The sequence below is a fragment of the Taeniopygia guttata genome, chromosome 4, assembly GCF_048771995.1.
Source record: "Taeniopygia guttata chromosome 4, bTaeGut7.mat, whole genome shotgun sequence".
NCBI classification, from domain to species: Eukaryota; Metazoa; Chordata; class Aves; order Passeriformes; family Estrildidae; genus Taeniopygia; species Taeniopygia guttata.
In genome coordinates this window covers 71,938,598-71,961,907 of record NC_133028.1, presented here as the reverse complement: position 1 = coordinate 71,961,907, position 23,310 = coordinate 71,938,598, and the positions used below count along the sequence as shown (strand labels likewise).

At 35.8% G+C, this 23,310-nt stretch overlaps 1 long non-coding RNA gene across 1 annotated transcript; it reads left to right on the top strand.

Moving 5' to 3' along the window:
- The first annotated feature begins 2,415 nt into the window (after window positions 1-2,415).
- LOC140684023 (uncharacterized) lies at window positions 2,416-16,330 on the top strand. Its single transcript, XR_012055856.1, has 3 exons — window positions 2,416-2,686; window positions 12,960-13,025; window positions 16,173-16,330. It is a non-coding gene; the product is annotated as an uncharacterized lncRNA (long non-coding RNA).
- Window positions 16,331-23,310: the final 6,980 nt, after the last annotated feature.

Here is a 23,310-nt window from a genome sequence, read left to right as displayed (position 1 = left end):
GATTTATCAAAGATTTATTTTTGTTGGTGTTAAATATATTCTGTGGAGCATGAATGAATATTGTCACCCTTTACCAGGCTGGGAAGACAGCTTAGAAGATAACTACTTGCAGTTGTGTTCCATTAAAACAAAAATGTTCAAAAAATCTATGTTGTTTCTAAACTATACACACATGCCCAACCTGTTTCACTTTTTTTTTTTCCCCAGTACTGATTCCATTGTTTTATATGTATTTTCCCATCCTGAAAATTTTATATATATTTGTCTATACTTGAACTCTGTTAAACAGTGTATGTTTCAAGGGGTGCTAAGAGAGTTCTGACCTTTTCCATATGCTGAAATTTGAGCAGTGGAAATGTCATTTGTGATATAGACTTATGTGGATTAAAGTTATCTATAATGAAATTCAGTTCTTGTAGAAAAGTACTCTTACCTAAAAATCCTTGCCTCTGTCTTTGTGAGGAAATCTGATATTATATTATTACTTATATGAACATGTAGTTAGGCCAACTGATAGGGCATAGCTGAGTTCTGAGGCCCTAACACCAGGGAGTCTTCAGGTTTTTTTGCCAAGATATAGATGTAATTTTGTGATTATTCTCATCTCATTCTGAAATGTTCAGTACAGAACAGTACTGATGGGCTGCAAACTCCAATGTACCTTAGTCTAGAGGTGTTGTAGAAGAGGCAAAAATGAACAAAGCGGTGAAAGTGGAGTATAGGAGAGGAAAATAATGGTTGATATCACAACTCAAAAATGGTTATAATTATCTTTGCTGTCAGAATAAGCAAAAAGCAACACACAGAATCCTAGAGATTCAGGAGAGTTCTCAAAGAAGAAGACTTCATACAGGTTTTTCCTTGCTTCTGCATTCAATAGATGCAGCAGATTAGTAGAGCACATTCCCAAATCACAGCTGCAATTGCCATGAAAATGTTGTCAATGAGATTCCATGAACTGCCGAGCTGCACAGCGTCTCAGAAGAAAGGGAGATAAACCCGTGTCAGAAGTTGCAGCAGGAACTGGCACAGATTTTCCTCCCTGTAGTCATGGATCCACACGTGCCAAAATGACAATTTGGCTTTTGGTAAATGGCATTTTTCTCAGTATGTCTCCAAAGTGCTTTAATTTGGAAGCCTGCCCTTTAACCACTTGGATGACAAAGCCTTTGTTATCTTTTCAGGGAGAGTTATATATGTCACTACCTTGCTCTTTTTTAAAGCCCTGCTGGGCATTTTTTTGAAAACAAAAAAAAAAAGAACTGTGTTATAACACAGTAATCATAATAACTATTAACATAACTATTATTCATTGCAGCAAATAGCTTACAACAGCAGAGGTATGTTTTAATATCAGGTTGCCAGCAAGTGCCTAATCCCAGACCAATACTAAATACAGAGCAAAGTGCTGAACATGCTTGTAGGGATTATCCAAAATAACTAAAGAGTATCTAATTCCATTTTTCCTGCTAACTGATGGAAGAAACTATTGTGTCTGAAAACATTTCAAAAGTAGATGTCTGCAGTAACAGCCTCATTTTCAAGAATGCATCCTTTATAAACATCTTTTGCTGAAGAGCTCTGGCTTAAGCCCATTAAACTGCCTCCAGACTGCCCAGGTATCTTAGTTTTGTGGATTTGTTGTTTAAAGGCTTTGTCCTGTATTTTAAGCACTTCAACATGTAGCATAGGTGAAGACTGTGGTCCAGCACTCAAAGCCGGACTTTAATTTTAAAGGAGCCTGCCAACTTGAATTGATGTGTTTTCATTTGCATTCCACATAAAAAAGAAGCTATCTGGTAGGAAAATACCAATGCATGATAAAGATGCTTGTTCATTTAACTATTCTGTTGTGCTCTTTCTTTCCAAATAGCAGCTTGACTGACTGAGGAAAGCTCTGCAGTAAGAATTTTTCTGTTTATGTAATCGTATATCAAGATTTAGCAGGTGTAATACAGGTGACATTCCCCCAGATTGTGTTTAAGATTTAGAAAAACATTCACTACTTTTTCAGGATAGAATATCGGTGATGACTTCCAGGAATCGGTCCTTTGCTGTTACCACTGCTCAGACTTATTCCCTCTCTATCACAAATAGTTTTTCCAAGCAATGAAATGCATGAGGTGGGAGATAGTTTGCAGTAAAAGCCGCTTTGTTCCCTTTCTTTGTGATCCTTGTCTCCATGAGCAGTGAATTGCAGTGTTATCACTATTTGTTTTACACAGGGATTTCCTAAACATATGGATGAATCTCATTTTTTTTTTTTTTTTTACAGTAAGGACAAGTAAGGAATGAACATTAGCAGAGGAATCATCCTTATCCTGCCTCATTACAGAGTCTCTGTTCTGTGCTGGAGAGATCACCTCTTCAGAACCTCTCAGGCTCAAAAGGTACTTCATTAGTCTCTGCTCTGAGATAGACAACGAGTGCCAATTAGCTCCAGGAGGCATTTGTTGCTGGAACAGAGAGAAATTCCTTCTCAGATAGGAAGAGTAATGGTAGCAGATGAGTGCTGCCATGGCTGGGCTCTCCAGGCGTTGTGTATAATAATGGCTTTACCTTGGCTGAATGTTTAGATCTGCTTTAAGATGTGCTAAGTTGCATTGTTTGATCTCCATGCAGATGTCTTCCATGTATGATGTGTCTGAGTCAGCTTTTTGTAATTGATATGTACTTCTCGATCAAGGTTAGTATCTTGATTTCTGTCAATGTTTGCCTGTTATGTCACTGTAAATGTACTGAACATACTTTGGCTTTAGCTAGTCTTGGATTTGTGCAATTTATTGCTCTGCTTCTATTAAGGAAAAGAGGCTACTTATTAAATATGTCCTTATTTGCTTTATATTTAATCTTGCTGCATTTTATGTGTACCTGTTTAGTGGTCCTTAGTTTTCATTTCTTATTTCTAACATATAAATATTCCTCTGGAATTAATTCGAATTAGCAAAGTTGTTTTGCAACTTTGCCCTCTTTCTGATTAGAAAAGGTATTTCTCAAATTTGGGCCCATTCCAATCATTGTTGTCATTAGTCCATTAGAAGAAGTCATTTATTCCTTCTTTAAAGGGGATTTTTTTTTCCTAATGCTCTAAAACTTCTACCAGTTCAAAGTGTGCTCTGTTTCTTTTGGAGTTTTTTTTCTGGTAAGAAGTATTTATTTTTCTGGTAGGGAGTGTGCTAAAGCCATGAGAATATGTGAATTATCATGGGGTAAATTTGCTCCTGTCTCTTACTAGTATATTTATTTATACTTATAAGGCTTATAAGGGGAAGAAGCTAATTCTTCAGTCACAGAGCTAGAACAGAGGGTTAAGGCATATTATCCAAGCAATTTCACATGTCAATTCTCATCCTTAGCAGGGACACTTATGCAAGAAGCACCACTGGAGGTGTCCTGTACCCTGCTGTTTCACAGGATGGGGCCAGTTTTCTTATGCTTCAGGCTTGTTTTACTATTTTGATAAAGCTCATCTTGATGCAAACAGCCGTCTCATGAAGCCAAAGTCTGCCAATTCAAAATAAATATATAGCTCTGAACAAGCCAGTTAGTGGAAACAGAAAATATACTTGAGCTTGAAAGTTTGTGTAGGGGAGAATTGGGTTGCTGTAGGAGAACAATGTTGACTAACAGTGCCTTACCAAGTTGGCTTCTGGAAAGGTCTTAATGTATGTTTTCAACCTGTCCAGACTGTGAAGGAAAGTATCCTGTGCACAGATTTTAAGGAGCATATTTTATCCTCCAAAGGTCTGCCTGGGAGCACATGGCGGATGCATAGTTGGGATTTATCATAGTTGTGATTTATTACAGTGCTGGAGCTCACCCCTCGGTCAGGGGTGGCTCCGTGTGGTGGAAAAGTCTCTCCTCCAATCCAAGCTTCCAAAAAAAGGCTCAGACTGTCCGGTCTCAAGGCAGTTTATTGCAAGTTATCTAAAAGATTTTCTTCTGGGGCTGCTGTGGTTTGCTCACAGCTCAGGCAGAGGCACACACACACCCTGACATCCTCTCTGACTCCCGACTGCTTCTTCTCTCCCTGCCCAGGGCTGCTGCTCTCTTTTATATGGTACATTACGTGTTACATTAAGGCTATTATCTAATAGCCATAAGCTATTGATGTGACCTTGCATCTCCATGAAATTGTTGGAGCCTTAGGGATTTGGGGGTCCTGGCTGGTGGGTTGATCTGCTCTCATGTCTCCAGACACAGCACTGAGGGTTGAACACTTTTTGGAGACTATTTTGGGATATCTGTGGAGACTGCTGCTGTCCCTTGGCAGCTCTTGGACTGGAATGTCTCAGTGTAGGATCTGTGTCCAAGGAATCTGCTTTCATGGCTCTGGACTCAAGTGATTTCTGATGATTTCCACACCACCTCCCAGTCCCTCGAGTCATATTAATATTGAGCATGGAGAGATTTTCCTGTAAGGTTTTTACTTCAGTCTTGTATTTTAACAGAAAATTTTTGGGGCCCTCAAGCTGTCCCTTGAATAATTTCCCACAGCTTTCATGGGTGTTCCCTGACCATAGTAAACCCTAAATACTAAAAAAAAATTAATTATATATAGATCCCAATGGCAGAGGTAGAATATTTCTGTATTAAATAAGTATACTTATAGATTGGAGGATCTTAGAAATTTTTTAAGTATTCAGTAAAAATAAAACAAAAATACCTCATCATTACAATTTTAAGGAACAGCAAAAAAAGAATTTGTCCTCTTTTCAACTTCAATGTGCCCATTAAATATTGAAAACTGTCAACACTAGGAAACAGTTTAGGAATTCATTTAATTTTTCTCCCTCAGAGTTTTGCTAAACTTCCTCCCGACAGAGAGATGCTTTTATGTATCAATTTCTGGGAATAGTTTGCTCTCCAACACCCAGAGAAGATTTCCCTATCCAGAAGATAGACCTAAATACATAGACTTTTTTCATCACTAATGCATTTCATCACTAATGAATTAATTAGTGCTGCTCTCCAGAGGGGAAACATTCTCCAAGTTTTAATGCATATTTCTTTGAAATCCCACGACCCAGCCATGGAGCCATTTAAGTTGGAAAAGACCTACAGGATGATCAAATCTAACTTTAACCCAGAAATTCTGAGTGTCTTCTTAGTGAAAGAAGACCTCAAGTGTGGGAATCCAGGGTTTCCCTCTGGCTGCCCTGGCAGCTCTGGGACCCTGGCAGGGGGTCAGGAACCCCCCTGGACAGAGCCCCCAGAGACACTGGCTGTGATCTCTGTCCATGGAAAAGAGTTTTCAATCTTACAGGATGAATTACAAGATCTGAGTGTTTGATATAAGTAATAATTAAGTGTGGCACAGGTGCAAAAGTAAAATTTTATGATTCTAGATGAGGGGTCCAAAGGGGACAAGATGGAGGAAATTGGGTGTGTCTTGTCCTTTTTCTCCTTCTTCATGCCCTCCATGTGTCACTGTGGTGTTGGCATTTTTCTGTTGGTTCAGGCTGGGGACACACTGTTCAACGTAGGTGACAGATATTGGCACGTTATTGTAAATCCAGCACAGGTAGTTTCTGGTATTTAATGTTTGTACCATCCCACTGAGGGCAGAGCCCCACACGCTGCCCTGCAGGACAGAGCTGCGGCAGGGCAGCAGAACATGTTAGAGATAAACAGAATAAACAACCTTGAAACAGCACAGACCAATTATGGCTTCTGCTTTTGCAATGGGGCTGACAGACAGAGACTTTCTACAATCTCAGAATCATCAATACCCACAGATTCCGACACTCAAGAGATCAGAATCCTCACCCAGTGGATGCAGCACCTTTCACCACCCTGCTCTGGTGCCAATGGCCAACCAGGCAGATTTTTATCCAGCAAAGAGTACAGATGCCCACACGCTGGAAATCCAGTTTCTCCAGGAGAAAGCTGCAGAAATCAGTGCCAAAGGCTTTGCTCAAGTCCAGACAGAGCCATCCATGGCCTTTCCCTCATCCACTAAACATCATAGAATGAGATCAAGTCAGTCAAGCAGCACAATATCACGAGAAAAATGAAGAATAGGGGGAAAGGTGAGAGGTTTTTGGTGGTTTTGTGGGGTTTAGGTTTTTTATTTGGGTTTTTTGTTTGTTAGTTTTAGTTTTTGTTTTGGTTTTATTTGCTGTTGTTTTTTATTGTTTTACTTCCTATCTTAAGAAGTGCACATCACATAAAATCACAAAGAGCCTCTTGGGAAAAACTCACCATGTTCAGAGTTACATGGGGTTAAATGACTGAAAGTTAATTTTCTTACAAGGGCTTTGCTGCTTGCTAAAGAAAGGAAGTATTTCTGTTTAACCAACATGTCTATTTCAGATATCAAAGCAGATTTTTTTTTCCTGGATTTTTTTCTATTAAGCAAGAGCTTTCCTACTGAAGAGTACATTAATCATAAGTTATTGTTATATATAGGAGCAAAATATAAGAGTTTAGCAGGTTTAGTTGATTTTACTTGTATCTGATTAGGAAAAAGAAAAAAAAGCTGAATATTTTAAAACATACTGAAGATGAAATTCATGGAATTATGTTCATCTGCCAGAATTTAGTTTATGTATGCATCTGGTCCAGTGAACTAAAATCTTGTATCAGACATTTGGAAGAGACATCAGAAACTGCTGAATTTTTTAGTTCTTACTCATTGGTACAGTTTAGCTGAACACTATCTTACCCCTGAAAAGACATAGATAAAGACTGTTTGCTTTTGCTATTTTTAAAGAGAATTTTAAAAATGAAAAAAGGTGTAACAGATGGCTTAGATGCTATGGGCAAGTGAAAATGCAAATAATTTGAAATTATATTAAGTTATGGTTAGTAGTTCCTCATCAGATGAGGTAGTTTATGTTGGTACAAAAGCAACTCATTTATTTCTCTTAGCAGACAAATTTTCCCAACACAGTCCTTGTAAAAAAAAAAAAAATCCTCAGTAAAATAAACAACAAAGCTTCTTTCCAAAGAAAGAGTAATTAGGATTTCAATTTATTTACTAGACTAGGCAGCTAATACAGCTTCTACAAAGTATTCATTGAGTGCATTTTTAGGATTAGATAATGGATTTTCAAATTATGTACACTGACAATATCAACAAAGCTGCTTTATTAGTCCTGTTTGGGCCCTGTGGTATCATTAAACTCAACATTTGTCTACAGCTTGATTCTGTTAATGGAAATGGTGATCTAATTTTTAGTTGTTATAAGTTATCTATGACTCTCAGATGATATCTAAAGTCTCCTGCATGATTTATGGAAAATTCACACCTGCAATTTACACTAGAAAAGAATGTGTTTCTTTAGATACCTCAAAATCTGTTGTTTTTTTTTTTCTGGTTTGTTACGTTTTTAGCCAAAAGAAAATAAAATTATTTTAATTCTAGCTGCTAAATCTTGCTTTCCCACTTGAGTACACAGTGATTTCAATAAGTTATTCGTATGTTAAGCTGGAAGCACATGGCCCCATGAGGACTGTATATGAGGTGAAGACAGTAACAAATTCTCTGATGAAAAGACAAAGCTATATAGCCAGACTGCACAGTGCAGTGGATTTTCTTTTTAGAGCCCTTACGAGGCACGGAGAGAGGGTCTGTAATGGTAAAGCTGACATTAAGTGGGATGATGTGGAGGGAGCTTTGTGGAAGGATGTTTTGTGGCTGTGAATTAAAATGTAGGCTACACATCTGGTCAGAGGCACGTGTCACTGACAGACTATGAACCTTGGTGACTTTTTAAATGACATTAAAATTAATGCTATACTTCATCACTTTGCTTCTGCTACCCTGCCACATGGTTTTCCATATTTTACAGTGCACACATCATTTGAGTTCTGAAGGAAATTTGCTTAGTCAAAAAGTCAGCTGTATTCAAATTATTCATAAGGGAAATTGCATCTTAGGCAATTAAAATGTGTGCTGGATAAAAGAAAATGTTTCTTCCTGAAACGAAAGAGCGGATGCTTCATCCATGAGAAACATTATTACAAATTCTTTTCTGTTACTAAGCACCTAATATTAAAAAGAAGCTTGTTCTAATCAGAGAGGAACCTTATGAGGGCAGAGTGGAAATTTTTATTTTAAGTTCAATTGATGCTTTTTTTTTCCCCACGCATAATATTTGCTTTTCCACATCTAGTCCCCTTACCCTCCCGGGAGCATTGTTACTTGTATAAAGGATTGTACATTTGTTCTATTTTCTCTGAATTTTATATATTAAGTGTGGTCTCTTCTGTACAAATAAATGTTCCTTTGAGCTGCAGATACATGGATGGTAGGGGAGCCAGAGTGATGTGATCAGGTTTGGACAATTTGTTAGGAAGGGAAATAAGTTTGGCCATGTTTGAAGCTGGTCAGAGAGATTAAGGTAATCCACTATGTATCTTTTGCTCTCTTAAAATATAAATTGCCCCTCTTGATCCATTAAAAAAATTAGATTCTGTTAGATTCATGTCTAGTCACTGATGTGCAATTTATGACCATTACAGAGAATTTGTATTATTTGTGTTGCCTTTTCCTTATATATGACCAGAGCCTGTAAGCATTTTTTCAAGCTTTCTTTTACTGAAATTTGCAAACCTGCATTGTAAATGTGGATAAACTGATAGTATCCCTTTCCATTCATGATCTGTGTGTGTAGTGGCTCAAAGCTGATTTTTTCCTGATAAATCTGTACCAACCAATGCCATATTTTAAAGATTTCTGAAGTTTCCAGGTCCTAGGTATTTCTCAGTTGTGTGCAAGATTGTGGCTGCACAAATGCCAAGCACAAAATATATAAATACACACATGCATTCACATATATGAAATGTCTATTATTTTCACAGAAACTACAGAGAGGAATGCCTTGTTGTCCTAATGAAGGGGCAGCCATGGGGTATATTAATGGGATAATAAAACCCATTCTTTTTTCAGCAGGTTGTGCCTGGGGGAGAGGGACACAGCAGTGTCTGTGGGCCATGGGGATGTGGTTTTACTTTCTCCTTACTTGAACAGTGCTCCCCTTGGAGACACAGGAGAAAACCTATTTCACCTTTACTGGCAGAAATCGTTGGTAGAAAGGAGACTTTTTTTTTTTTTTGTCTATTTGAAGACTACCTGCTGAGGTTTTCACCCTTTTTAACATGTTCAGTCTGTCTCTGCAGCGAATAATGGAATACTTAAGGCCATATGATACCATCGATTTCCAGGCAGAGTCCTGTTGGCTTCTGTAGGGAGTTCTGCTTTAAAAATCAATTGCATAATAGGATTTAAAGTAATAAAAAGAGAGCAAAGGTACATGAAATTTGGTTCATGTGTGCCCCTTGACATTGGAAAAACACTTTAGCTGCAGCACACAGAGCGTGAACTGGGGAGTGCTGTGCATCCTTCTCTCAAATACCAAAATTTTAAACCACCTTATTTACTTAATAAAATGAGTGAATGATTTACATTGGAATTACATTTTACCAAGTTTTTGAACTAACTATAAATTATAAATGTTTTTCACTGAAATGTAGTATTTTATTTTGTTATTATGGATGCTAATATTTAACATTATCGAATATTTGCATTTTTTCATACAGAAGTATCAAAAGAATACACCCATAATCATGAATCTTAAAATAGCTGCTCTTAGGGAAATATGTTTCTGTGTTTAGAAGCTTTTATGGAAGCATATTCTTCTCTAGTGTCAATTTGAAATACCTCATCTAATTGAAACCACAAAAGCAAAGTCAGAGCTATTGTGGATTTTGAAAAGTTTGTATGGGTATGAAGTTGTAAGCATGGTTTTATTAATTTTATAATTTATTTGTATGCTTTATTGTTCCTGAATGACATAGATACAGCAAGAACAAAATGTTGCAAGAGATACCTCTCTCCTACTTTATATTCCTCAAAATTTAAGGCCTCAATTTATCTCTTTCTGATATTCCAACAATTCTAACCTCCTTCCAGTAAACAAATCTCACTCTTTGGTTTTGACTCTTAACATTTTTTTCTCTTTTGTAGCCATTTCTGAGCTTTTTTGTTTTGCACAGACCATCTGAGGAAAGAATACTTGATATACATGATTATGGAGAAAAGGGTCCAGGTAAATGTTATATCAGAGGTAAAGTTATAAGTAGGAATTTAATTGGGTCATAAGTATTGAGTTATAAGCAGGAATTTAATCTTTTGTTCAAAGCACACGTTATTCTGTGCTATCAGAACATGAACATGTATTATATAAGACAGCTTCTTAAATAAATACCATATGCAGCCACTGAGTGAATATTAAAATGTTTGCAACCTACTTTGTACATACAGCTGGCCTTCCAACAAAGCAGGAGTTAATTAGGCTTGTGGGGGTAAATGCAAAAATAAAACAAAATAATAATGAAGACACTTCAAACCAATGACCTTATTTTATTGTTCAAACAGGACAGTAAATAATACAAGCTGAAGGAAAACATGATAAATACAGAGAGGGGGAAAGAAGAAAAACAAATAGTTCAAGATCAAACCACCTTTTGGGACTTGATTTCTCTTTCTAGATTCTTTATGAAAGAGCATTTTTAATGTAACTGTATGACAACTCTAGATTCTTTCCTTAATTTGTTGAGGTTTTTCTTTTAGTTGTAATGTTGTAGGGCTGTTTAGGAGAAAATTCCTTGGGTTTGGGTCCTGTCACGTGTGGAAATAGTAAATATGGTCAATATTGTGTAGTTCTAGAGATGGGAAAACTGTTCTTTCTACCATTCCATCTTCCTCCTCCTCACCCCAAATCACAAACACAGACACAGAGTCTTTCTCCTCCGTGAAAGACCTTTACAGACTTAAAAATAGAAAGACCTAGACAGACTTAAAAAATAAAGTAGGGATTTATTAAAAAGCCTCAACAGATCCACCTTAGACAGCACAAAAGCCCAGCCAGAGTCACAACCAAGATGAGCCCAAAATGGTCACAAAATGGACCACAGGTCACTTTTATAAGTTCTGGTCCACTAGCATATTGGAGTTAATTGTCCAATTATAGCTTCAGGTTATGAAGTCCCATCCTTCTTGTTTTTCTCTCTTCAGTCCACATTACTTATGGGATTGAGATTTGGATCATTTGTCCTCGGTGCCCAGCTAGAGAAGGAATTGTTTAGCCTAGACTTACACATTAAGGCAGAACAGAATCTGAAAAATATAAAATCTAAAACCTGAGGCATCAGAAGAAGCAGAGTTCTGATGATCTTATCCTTCCTGTGATTTTTACACAATACAGGAACTTTAAGATACATTTTGGGATCTGAGGCTCAGAGTATTTTACCTTAGGAAGGAAGATACATGTAAGGGAGGCAGTGGATATATTAAAAGAGTTACATGAAACATCCTTTCTGGTTATTAGAAAGCTCTTTTGGGAGAGGAGTGAAAAGGGGGACAAGAAATGGCTGCAGACAGAATAAAAACTAATAAAACATGAGGCTGTAGATACTGATCTCTAAACTGGAAACTTCAGCTGTGAGATCTTATATAACAGCTTACATTTGTGCTCACACAAGCTTACACATGCTCAGGTGACCAAAAGGGCTGAGAAAATCTTCACGTCTTTCCTTCTTCTTCTGTAAACACTGCCTTGCCTAAATGTATCTGAAATCTGTAGATCAGTGTGGGAGTCCAGCTGTGCTTGCTGCTGTCTGTAGATAAACAAATATCAAATAAAAATCTGATCTTGGGGATGTAAACCATAAAAAAAAAAAAAAATATCTACCTGCCTACCTACTTTTGGGAAGAAATGAGGCTGGTTTAAGGCATCTAAATCAGTATGCAGAGACACACTGGTGATGATTAGAGAAGACAGACCATCAAAGTGTCTAATCTGGGGAGTCCTAGTGGGCATTCTGGCATTTTCCTGATGATTTGTAGAGGAAATACTGGGACATTTTGCCCCCACACAGTAAAAGGTCAGGGCCACCTGCTTTGGTACATGATTGATATGAATCTTTGAGGAGATGGACAGCAAGTACAGCTGCAGCCATGACATATTTTGGTATTTACAGTTTAAAATCGCTGAATTAAACACAGTTTTTTCTTACTGTACTTAAGTAGAACTTTAAAGCAGACAGGAAAGACAGCTTTAGTTTGTGGGATGAAAATAAATAGATAAAAACAAGGAAGGGGAATTGGTTGAGTTTATTTTATTTTTGATGGCTTCCTGTGTAAAGCTGAAAAGTGATCAAAGGCAGATAATGCATGTTTCAATCTCTTCTACTCCATCTCTTATTTGGGGATTTTTTTTCAAATTAGAATGGAAAGTTGAAATGTTCCATCTTGAAAACATTCATAAAATATTGTGCATCTTCTGCAAACCATCAAAATAAAACACATCCAAATAAAACAGACTATTGAATTTAACCACATTAAAAATAGTCAATGAAAAAAGTTATTTTCCCAAAATTAGATGTTTCTTAAAACGCATAAAATAAGAGTAGAATTTACTGTTTATTCATACTTTGATATTGGGCCCTTTCTACATCTTTCTAACCCCAATACACTTCTGTGTATTTTTTGTGAATTCTTTGAGATTAAATTCCAAGTACTCTTAAAGATCTTCAAATGTTCTGTCATGAAATGTATGTTTATCAGAATATGCAATTATAGGGCAATGTCGCACCATTCAATGAGTGTTTGGTAATTTATTTTCATCTGCATGCTGTAAAAATGCCTTCAAAGTGCTGAATCTCTTTAATACCTGCTGATATCAGATACCACAAAGCAAGAAAGACCCTGACAATTGCAATTTGCAGGTTTGTTCCAGCTCCTACTGAAGCAAGTAATAGCCTGTATCTTTACTTAAATGGATGATGAATCTGGCACCAAATAAAAAGAATATGCCAGGATTCTTGCTGGAGAAGTGTATAGTGAAACCATAAGCATGTATTTTTAAATTTTTGGGTTTTTTAGTCTTCTTCTTATTTTCCCTTTGACCATTTTGTCTTACCTGCTTGTTTTTGTTTTTGTTTTTCCATAGGTAGTGCAAAATGGAAGAGAGATTAGAACTGCAGCATATCACCTTTTAAATGGCCTCTCCACAAAGGTATGACAGAAGAGATTGATTTTCACTTTTCATCAATATTTCTAAATTGTAGCACATATTTTACAGTAAAAGAAGATGCATCACCCTGGATTTTTTTTGTCAGCATTCCTGATACAAAGTGCATTGAAAGCTACTAACATGGAAGTCTCAGCTTAGTAATTTACAGCCTACAAATGGATTTCTTTCTCAGAATGGTAAGTCAGTCAGTGAACCATGTATTGTACATAGATGACGAGCAATTCACTCACTGGATGCAGGGTTTTAACATTTCTCCTCAAAGTCTGAGACCTCGAATGAACTTTGACTAAGACTTTCTGGACCTTTCCAAGTTTGCATGCATTATTTATTTAACTGTTAACAAATGGGATTTGGTAAACAGAGATTAACTGCACATCTTCTTCATAAGCTCTTTTTTGTTAGCGGCAGAATTTGAAGTATGAGTTGGGTCAGTTTTGTCCATCTAATGATAGATCATCTCCAAAATTCAGAACACGGAAAAGATTAATTATTGTTTTTTTTCTTGTGTTCTCATTCATCATTTTTAGCTGGCTGGCAGCAGGTCTTCTCAGCTGATCCATGAAGCTGCTCTGATGCTTCACACACACACTTACAGGGTGAGGCAGCAGGAAGGAACTTTTGGATCTCTTAGGAGACTGTTTACTAGCAAGCTCTAACCCTGTTCAACATCTTTTCTGGATGAAGTTTTCTTGACTATATTTGTCAATTTTTTTTTTGCTTTGATGTTTACATCCACATAATTGTTGCTGTAGATCAGATTTTTCTGCCTGGAATTAGAAATGAAAATTAGCTTCTGGAAGAGGAAAGACTAAAGCAGCTCATAGCAGCTTAACAAGACAGGCATACAAGACACATTTCCAATTTCATTTTTCTATTAAAGTAATTTCATAGGAACCTTGTGAATCAGAAGAGCTGTGTTAATGCTCCTAGAAGACTCTAAGTTGTGTTCTTATACTGAAATATAAAGTGTAATCACTCATGCTTATAATACCTCTTCTTTGCATGAGGAGCAATGAAATATAGATGTATAGATATCATACACAGAAATATTAACTCAAATAATTGGAATCAAAAGGAAGATGACAGAATATACAATGTGTTCCCAAAAAGATGTTTCACCAATTGTTCTCAAAGAGATATAATGACAGAGAACTACCACTTATATTCTTCATTTTGTTTCCAAGGGTACTCACTCTTGAGGTACATAATTTTTCTTTTATTTCCATACACTAGGTAAAATATGTTTAAACTGCTAAGCTTAGCTTAGAGGAATGATATTTTCTATACTGCAAACTGGGCAATCTTAAAATTAAATTTTAAATTACTTGCCTCTGTGTTTCAAGGCACAGTTTCCATGTAATCTCTCTCTTTTTGTTAGAATGCATCCCTGTTCTAAGTATTTACTTATTAGTAATAAATTCACTCATTATGGGACCTTGGTATTGAGTAAGTGTGGTCTGAAATAATTGGGTCGTACAGGCCTAGAAATGAAACTCAGATTCTAAAAGGAGAAAGTGAAAGACTTCATTCAGGGACATAATGACTGCAGCTTAAGCCTTTCTTCTCTGGTTTCTGCATCTGGAGGTTGCAAAGCCTGCACATGGGCTACAGTCATCCTCTGCCTGAGTAAGGGTACAGGGATTGCAATAATTAATTTATTTTGCAGTTAGATTTAAGTGATTGTGATGGGTGACAGCAATGAAAAAATACCACAAAGACTCCCCTCATTATCTCCAAATGTAACACTTGATAGATAGTTAAAACAAGTTAACAATCCTAGTTAACATCTGAGCACAGGAAACTATAAATCTGGCAGCCAAGTCAAATCAGAAATATTTGTTTTCGCTACTTTTTAAAGTAAAGCATTGCGAAAAATCGATACCATTTTAGTCATTTATCAGTGTTAAAGTGAATTAAATTCTCTGGGCTAGGCTGCACCTGGAAGCACAGGAGCCCTGAGGAGGAAAGTGCCCCAAAGTAGCTGGGGACAGCCACTTTCAAGTACATAATACATTTAGTCATCCAACCCAGCATTTCCACTCATTTATTTAATTATTTTTATAATTCTCCTCCTTTCTTTCTCAAGCAAATGGATTTTGGAAAGGAAATACAAGCTGTCAATTTTCTTTCTTAAATCAGAGTGAAAATCAGATTTTTAGCTTCCTTGAGAAAAGAAATTCTGCCTTTCATCCAACTTTATCAAAGATGTGGGAGTAAATTCCCACATGTTCTATTAATCTCAACAATACTGTGATCTTAAAATCAGCTAAGGCACAGCTTCCAGAATGCTTGCCCACAGTAGTCATCCTCATGCTGGCTGGTAATAACTTGCCAAATGATTGAACAGTAATTTTGGAGCCAAAATTGTTCTTGCCTTACCTCATCTCCTTTTTTTTCCCACTCAATATATTCTCCTTTTTTTTTTTTTTTTTTTTTTTTTTTTTAAATTTTTGCTGCTTCCCTATGATCCAATATGGGTATTGTTAAACTGTTAAGCTGATAGTGCTTTATTAACTTCTTGAGAAAAACAAGACAGCAAACATTTGTGTGTTCTTAGTTATGCTGAAGGTTCAGTAGTATGACATAGTACACAAATATTTCCAGACCCCACAGGCACCTACATGGAGTCTGTTCAGAGTATTAATATGGTTTTTGTTGTGGAGGATGGGGTGAGAAAGCTCAAAGCCTCTTTTTTTAACCATAAAAGGCAGTTTCAGTTTTGTACTCTTCAAACACTCCATTCCACATTCACAAAATCTGTGAAAATAAATTAATGCATTTCCATTGCTGAAACACGTTAAACTGCAGGTGCATTAAAAATATAAGAAAGAAATAAACTTTCCGATACATTAAAGTGGAAATAATAATAACTTCTTTATTTAAATAAAATGTAATTGTTGCTTAAGCAAAAATCAGGGAGAATAGCTTGAAGAATTTGTTGTATTAGCTTTAAATCAGAAAATAAGTCCCCATGATATGTGATAAAATAACTGTAGGTACGTGAAAGGTGGTTTTACCTTTAAAATAATTACCTTTAAAATAATTTACCTTTTAAAATAATTTGAATTTTGAAGATGTGAATCAACAGAGTGAAATCTACTATACCAATTTTCTTTTTTTATATTTCAGGTGCTTTATTTACTTCCTTGTTTGCTGATAATCATGTTGTATTTTATTTGGAGAAGAATGTGTGAGGTCTTCAGTATCTAATTTAATACCTGTTAATACTTATGGATTGAAATGGGGGAAAACATTCTCATAAATAAACTTGCTCCTTAAAATAAAAATGCTTTTAATTTCTTTTTTGAGCATACACTGCACCAAGTTCTTATTTTTATTTCTCTTAATTTGTTCTGACTAGTACAGTTGTGAATTAATTATTACTAATTTTTTGAGTAGAAAGTAAATATACCTGAGCTTTAACATAATTGTAGCAAATGGAGAGTAAAGCAGCAAAAGAACAATGTAGACATGAAATAGCAATGATTATAAAAACAGTGTTTACTGTAATAAAAAAAAGTTCTCTTTCCCTGGTTTGCTCTTTATTTGTAATTTGTTTGGGGGGGCACACAGACATGTCTTAAACCTGCTGCACTCATTTTAATATTCCTTTTCTCCCTTAGTGCAATCAAACATCAAAACAGGATTATGCTCTTGTCCTTATTTAAATTCTAAATACTAGTATACCCAAAAGTGATGGGGTTTTATTGTTGTTGTTGTTTTGTGTCAATATTTTATTCATGCAAATTGGTAAGTAGGTTAGTAGGTATAGCAAACAACTCCAAGTATCCACTGTCTTCTCTGTTACAAAATTCCATTTTTATTGAAGGTTGAGGAGCCCTGGTATAAATGAAATACCAGCCTCTGTCTGTGGCAAAAACAAAAAATGCCACAACAACAAAAAAAAAAGTGAAATAACTTTTAACTGATTTTTTTCCCCTGGAATTTTAAATTGTGAGGCAAAAGCCTGCTCTTGAACTCCCTATCCCTTCCAAGCACTGCAGAGTCTTGTCAGAGAAACTGCATACTGCATAATTACCAGAGAATAAATCCACTTCCTCTTTCTTCTCCGCTTTTAACCGTAATTTTGAAGTATTACAAAGAAAAAAGCAGACAGAAAGGTATTTTCAAATCCTGTATCTCCCACCCAGTACCCTAGAAATTTTTGTGAAGCTTATAACCATGTCAGTATATTTCTTATTGAATTCTTGTTGATGAGTGAAAGCATTATGAATATAAATGTGAAAATTCTCCATGCAAATCACAGACTATTTTGGCTACAGAGAAACATTAAATAAAAGTGCTATCAAAGGAAAGAAATTATCCTATAATATATTGTTATGTTAAAACTAACTTTAATCCTTCACACCACTGGGTCAGTTTTTGGTTTCTTGCCTTTTTTTTTTTTTTTTTTTTTTTTGATTGTTACTAAGGTGAGAATTTCATGGTCAGGTTTCAAGATGTGCAAAAATAACTATCATAAATATTGTCACAGATCTCATTTTATCTCTAGTGCTTCTTATCTACATAAATATATTTAGTCACAAGAAAAAGAAAATAATTGATTTCAAAATATGTATGAAATGTCAAACCATTTACTTCACTGAAGTTTTATCAGTTTTCTGTGAAATAACTGCATATGGAAAACTGAAGTTAATTTTTTTTTTTGAGTTGCAAGGCTTGAGTGTAGAACAAAATGTGTGAACCAAGATGTATGAATAAGGTTTCTTAATTCTTTTTTAAAGACCTTTAGATCTTGTTTATGCCTACAATATTTAGGGGAATAAATTAGGTTTAGGTTTGGGTTTTATTTATTTTATTGTGGTACACAGAAAAAACTAAGCATGCCAACTTACTCTAGTAGTATTCATTCTTCAACTCCTGCAGCCTATTCCATATTTCACCTTATTTGGTGAAGCTGGAAAATCAATTCTGTTTTACAAATACTAATGCTGTGATCATTATCTTTGCTCTAAGGGCTTACATTTGAACACAACGTAATTCAGATTAATAATGCATATTTAATAAATGCTAACATAAGTACCAAGGAAGCACTTTGGTTTCCAAGTGAGTCTCAGCATATGGCTTTAATAACTAATCAATAATTAATTATAAACTAGTTGACCCAATAGGCTCTTGCTACTTGCACATGTTAAAAAAGAAGGATTTGGTAAGCAGATTGGAAAACTAGAAAATGTAATTTATAATCTTATTTTGCCCTTTCTCTTCGGTCAGGCACAAGATTTATCTAATGTTCAAGAGCTCTTTCACCTACATGCATAAAATTAAAAAGAGAGGAGAAATCTGAATTGTGGGATGAAGCACAAAAGCACAGTGCAATGTGTGTGTGACCCAGGCAACAACGGACAGAACAAGAGGACACAGTCCCAAGCTTCATCAATGGAAATACAGGTTGATATTAGGAAAAAGTTTTCACACAAAGGGTAATAAAGTATTGGAACGGTCTGCCCAGGCTGGGACAGAGCTTGACTTTGGCTTTGACCTTGACTTTGACTACAGGAGGCAGAGAAACAAGCTGAATTAATATTTTAAGAAACTGCCTGAAATTGAAATAGTTAAAATATTTCAATACTGAAGGTGCCACTGTACACCTTCAGTGCAGTGTAGGACTAACTAAATATTTGTCACTTGGGCTGAAAGTTCCAGGTCAAGGCTGTGAATTACTGCTTTTCCTGACTTTGATGCTCTTCATACTTACTAATCATGTTAGTATTTGCATTGTGTTTGTTATCTCTCCCTTTTTGGGAGGGAAAAACTACCCTGCCTTCTCTTATCTCTTCAGCTGCATCTTCAATAGCTTATGAAAGAAACAGAGCTACATAGACACAGGTTATGGCTTAGCTGACCTTAGTTGTGTGGAGAAGCTTTTGTACATGAAGCATTTCTGTAACTATGCAGGGTCTTTTAATGATAGAGGTTCACTGCCTTATGGAAAAGTTGCTAAGGAAAAAAATATAAATTTTCTTCTCCCTGTTTCTGCACTCTCAACAGTTCATACCCAAGATATATATCTGGCCAAATTCTCTGATGGAGAAAAAATTGTGTTAATTACTATTGCTTTCAGAATATACATGTATTGTGTACATATATATAAGAAAATTTATTGCCAAAGAGTATTGAAACAAGGAGGCAAAGAAAAATTTTTCCAAGAGGATTGAATTTCAATTGGTTTGACAGTCCATCTGATGTTTAGATCCCTCCTGAAGGAACCTGTGGACCTTTTTCTCTCTGAGTTATGATCAGGCATAGGCAGACCACTGCAAGATGTCTCTTCCTCTTGGCAAGGATGGGAAACTTCTCAGAGTTTAACCACTCCTGACTATAAAGATTTCTCTCAAGCTGAGGTTAATGCTCATACATTTCATTTCTAGCAAATACATCAATAATCATGATGGAAAAGTATATCCTCTTTCCCAAAGAACTTGCCCTCATTTCCAGCATGTGAAATTTGGAAGCCTGTTCCTCCAAGAAGGTACAGGTCATGGTCCTTGGGCTCACACTGAAATTTGGACACCTTCCCACTTTTGCCTAAGCCTGGACTACCTGCTGCAGTGAAGATCTTGAGGTTTGAATGTTTCAGGTATGACCACTGTTTCTTATAAAGGCAAATGACATTTTTTTAAGTAGTTCACTGTCACTAAATGGAGCTCCAATTTTAATACAGTTAACTCCCATTGACTCTTTCATTAGCAGCAATAATCCACTCAGAAGAGCTCAAAACATTGCTTGTGATCTTAAGAACCTTAAAGAACATTAAAGAAGACTTCTTACAGAGAAAAAAAAGAGATGCCTGCTGATGTGGTTGATTGGAATCAGATACATGAGCAGTATTAGCAATTGCCTTGAGTTTTAGCTAATAGCTCAGCTAGAAAGCACAATAATGTCTCTAATATTTATCTTAGGTGGTGTTTTTTCAGTGAATCCTCAGTGAAGATTTCAGCTTTGAATACTGGCCCAAGGTGGATTCCACCATGAAGGAAACCCTTATTCTCATGCTGAACTTGTCAGGTCTGCCTTTCAGGCATACAGAGCAAGTTTACATCCTTTGGTTTTCTGATTGGAAAGCTTGACACTGCTTATATCAATTTATAGGCTCTTTAGGACAGAGAGCTGAGCTTTGAAAATTAGGTTGCAGGCTTATGGTCATGATTTCAATTAAGGCTAATACTTTTGTGTTCCTAGGGATCTTTGTTTCAATGTTCCAGTTTGGCAGGTAGGAACAGACCTGGCTCGTAGCATTCATAAGAGAGGTGGTTTAAAGGTCTTGGAAGGAAGCTGGATCTCATGTTCTAGCTTTGGATTCTCCTTTTCTTGATTGTTGTAAAGCATGTACATTAAAACAAACAAATAAACAAAAACTACCACCTGACCCACCCTGGTATATTTAGAAAAATATGATCATTTCAAAATACATCTGACAGCTGTATCTCAGTGCAGTATCTCATGATACTCCCTTGGTTTTTTATGTCTGTTATGGGGTTATGCTTGTATATTCCTGAAACTATGGATGGTTATTGTTTATTTAGTAACTATACAATAATCACATGTCAATAGATGTACTCTGATATGTGGATGGTGTCTTTTTCACCTTTCAGCCATATTTTGGCAAATTTCTACTCATATGATAAGAACAGTACTGTCAAAGAGTTTACTTATTCATTGCATTAAGGATGTAGTAAAATAATTAATGTGCGATTTAACAGTTTGTTATTCTTCATTAAAAATGTATTAGAACATTTACAGAGTTTTGTTCTCTACAGTATTACATGTAGAGAAAAGAGAGGCTAGAAGAGAAAATAAAGCTGAGCAGGTTTGTATATTTTTAAGTTGCATGAAAAACCGTATTTGCTATCCCAAGGCATCATTATGCACTAAAACAGAAAGAATGAGACAATAACCTCACTGCTCAGATATATTAAATTTTGTCAAATCTCGTCTCCCCATCAGTTTGGAGGTATGGAAGTCTGGTGTTTGGTCTCTTTCTCTGTAGTTTCTACAAAAGTCTACTCTACACATCTTTCTAATTATCATTCCAAAATAGCAAGTAAGTGCATCATTCTCAATAGAATTTCTGGCTCTGTGGAAGAGCTTTACTCAAAACCTTTGGATTGCTTTTATTTTTCCTGGTTCTTATATTGTTGAATGAAGTATACATATCAATTAAAATAATTAATAGGATAAGGTATCCATGCTATTTTTCTTTTAGACCACTAAGTGAAATAATTTTTAACAGCTTGCTATTCAATTAGGATTCTAATAATTTTTTTGATGTCTGGATAGAATTATGTTTCTGTTAGGTGCATGAACAATCCTCATTTACATATGAAGGCTGAAACAGCTTTTTTTTTTTTTTTTTGGCTATAATTTAGTGAGCTATGAGAGAAGAAAAACTTGAGTTCTGGCTGGAAGCACAAAATTTCTATGATTTTTTTTTTTTCAGTGATAAGATTGTAATTTACAGGTATTTCCTTGAGATATTTCCTGTTAAAATAAAACACACCTCAGAAATATGTGGAATAATGAACTTCTCAAGCTCTGGTTGTAGTAAAAAGATATTGGAAGAAAAGACAACCATCTCATTTTGAAGTATTTCTCACAACATGCTTTCTGCAGGAAGGAAAGCATGTTCTGACCCCAGATATTTCTGTCTTCCCCAGTGGATTAATTTCAGTCTCCTCTGAGAGAATATAAAGCAGTTTTGCAAAGGTCAGCAAAGAAAAGATTGCATGACCCTGTGCATGTGGTGCATTTGACAATGGTCATATTTGATGTGAGAGCAGGAAGGAAAAAAGGAAAAAAGGATGGGGCAGATGTATATTGTTAAGGAACCCTTTTGCATATTTAGACCAAGTAGTTGGTCTCTAATCTTCCTATTTAGGAATACTCAGCCCACTACGTTAGAGCAATCACTACAGCTGAGATGTGGTTCTGTACAAGGTTAGAAAAGGAGTTAGTCTTCTCGAGGTCATGATACCTTATAAACATACATTAAAACTCAGTCAAATTCTGTGATAGGAATAACTCTGAGAAACACAAGCCTGGATGCATCACTTGATGCAAGCATGCTTTTCTTTCATGCAGGTTAAAAACAAATAAACCCCCTTCACTCTTTTTTTCCATTGTCCTGGAAGTGTTGCTGTGCTCTGGCAGGGCCTTTGTTAAGACTGCAAGAGGCAAAAAAGCAGAAACATGATTTAGAGTCATTAACAGCAAATGTGTTTCTTATTGGTGTTGTCTTTTTCCTCCGTTCATCAAATTTCACTCATTTGAGTGATACATATATAAGTATTTTCACTGCCTTTTATCTTTGTCAACTAAATGCAAAAGAGAGGAATCTATAATTTTGCTCCCTGTTATCCCTAATTTGAAAATATAAGATGTTCAGGAAGTTCTGTTGGGTTTGCAACAATGTGTTGAAAATTAGCTCATTTGTATGAGCTGACTGAAGCACCAAAATGTCAGGTGTGTTCCTTTTCCCAGCATCATTGCTAATCCATACTTTTGGTAACTGGAGAGAAGTGATGTATAATGAAAAATGTCTACTGTGCTGTGTATCATTAGCTATTCCTTATTACAGTCAGTCATCTATTCATCCTTTCTGGATGTACTCATGAATAAGATGCATAACAAACTGATGTTCTGGTTTTTCCTCATTAGGAATCTGATATCTTGTTCAGCAACATTGAAGAGGAAACGACTGGCATTTAGTTCTAAGTGTGCATTTTATAACCCATAGAAAATTAAAAATAAACAACAATATCTACAGTGATTTCATATACTTTCTTCATATGAATTAGAAGCATTTACAAAAAATATCTCAGAGCTGGTGAATGTTTGATAGAAAATATCCTAGCAGCAATGTGAAGGTTTCTTTTGTATGTGATTCACAGCATATCTGATGAGTTAACATATATCAGATAGATATATTTTGAACTTTATTCTTCAGTGTGATATAGTTATTCAGGTTCTCCTCAAATTCCTCTCTGTTAAATGTTGATTTTCAGCAGGCTCTCCAGTTGACAAACGTAAAATACATATAAATAAATATATTTTTCTGTTCATTCAATGAAAGGTAGGAATGATCAGTGACTCTGGATTAGTCATAAGATTTAACTTCCTTTTTAGATGATTTGGAAACTTGTTCACAATAGTTTAGCTGCAGGGTTTTTTGTTACTTTTCTTACTCTCTTTGGAGCATAAGTTCCTTAGAATAATGGAATTTTTTTAGTTTTGGAGGTTTTTCTTG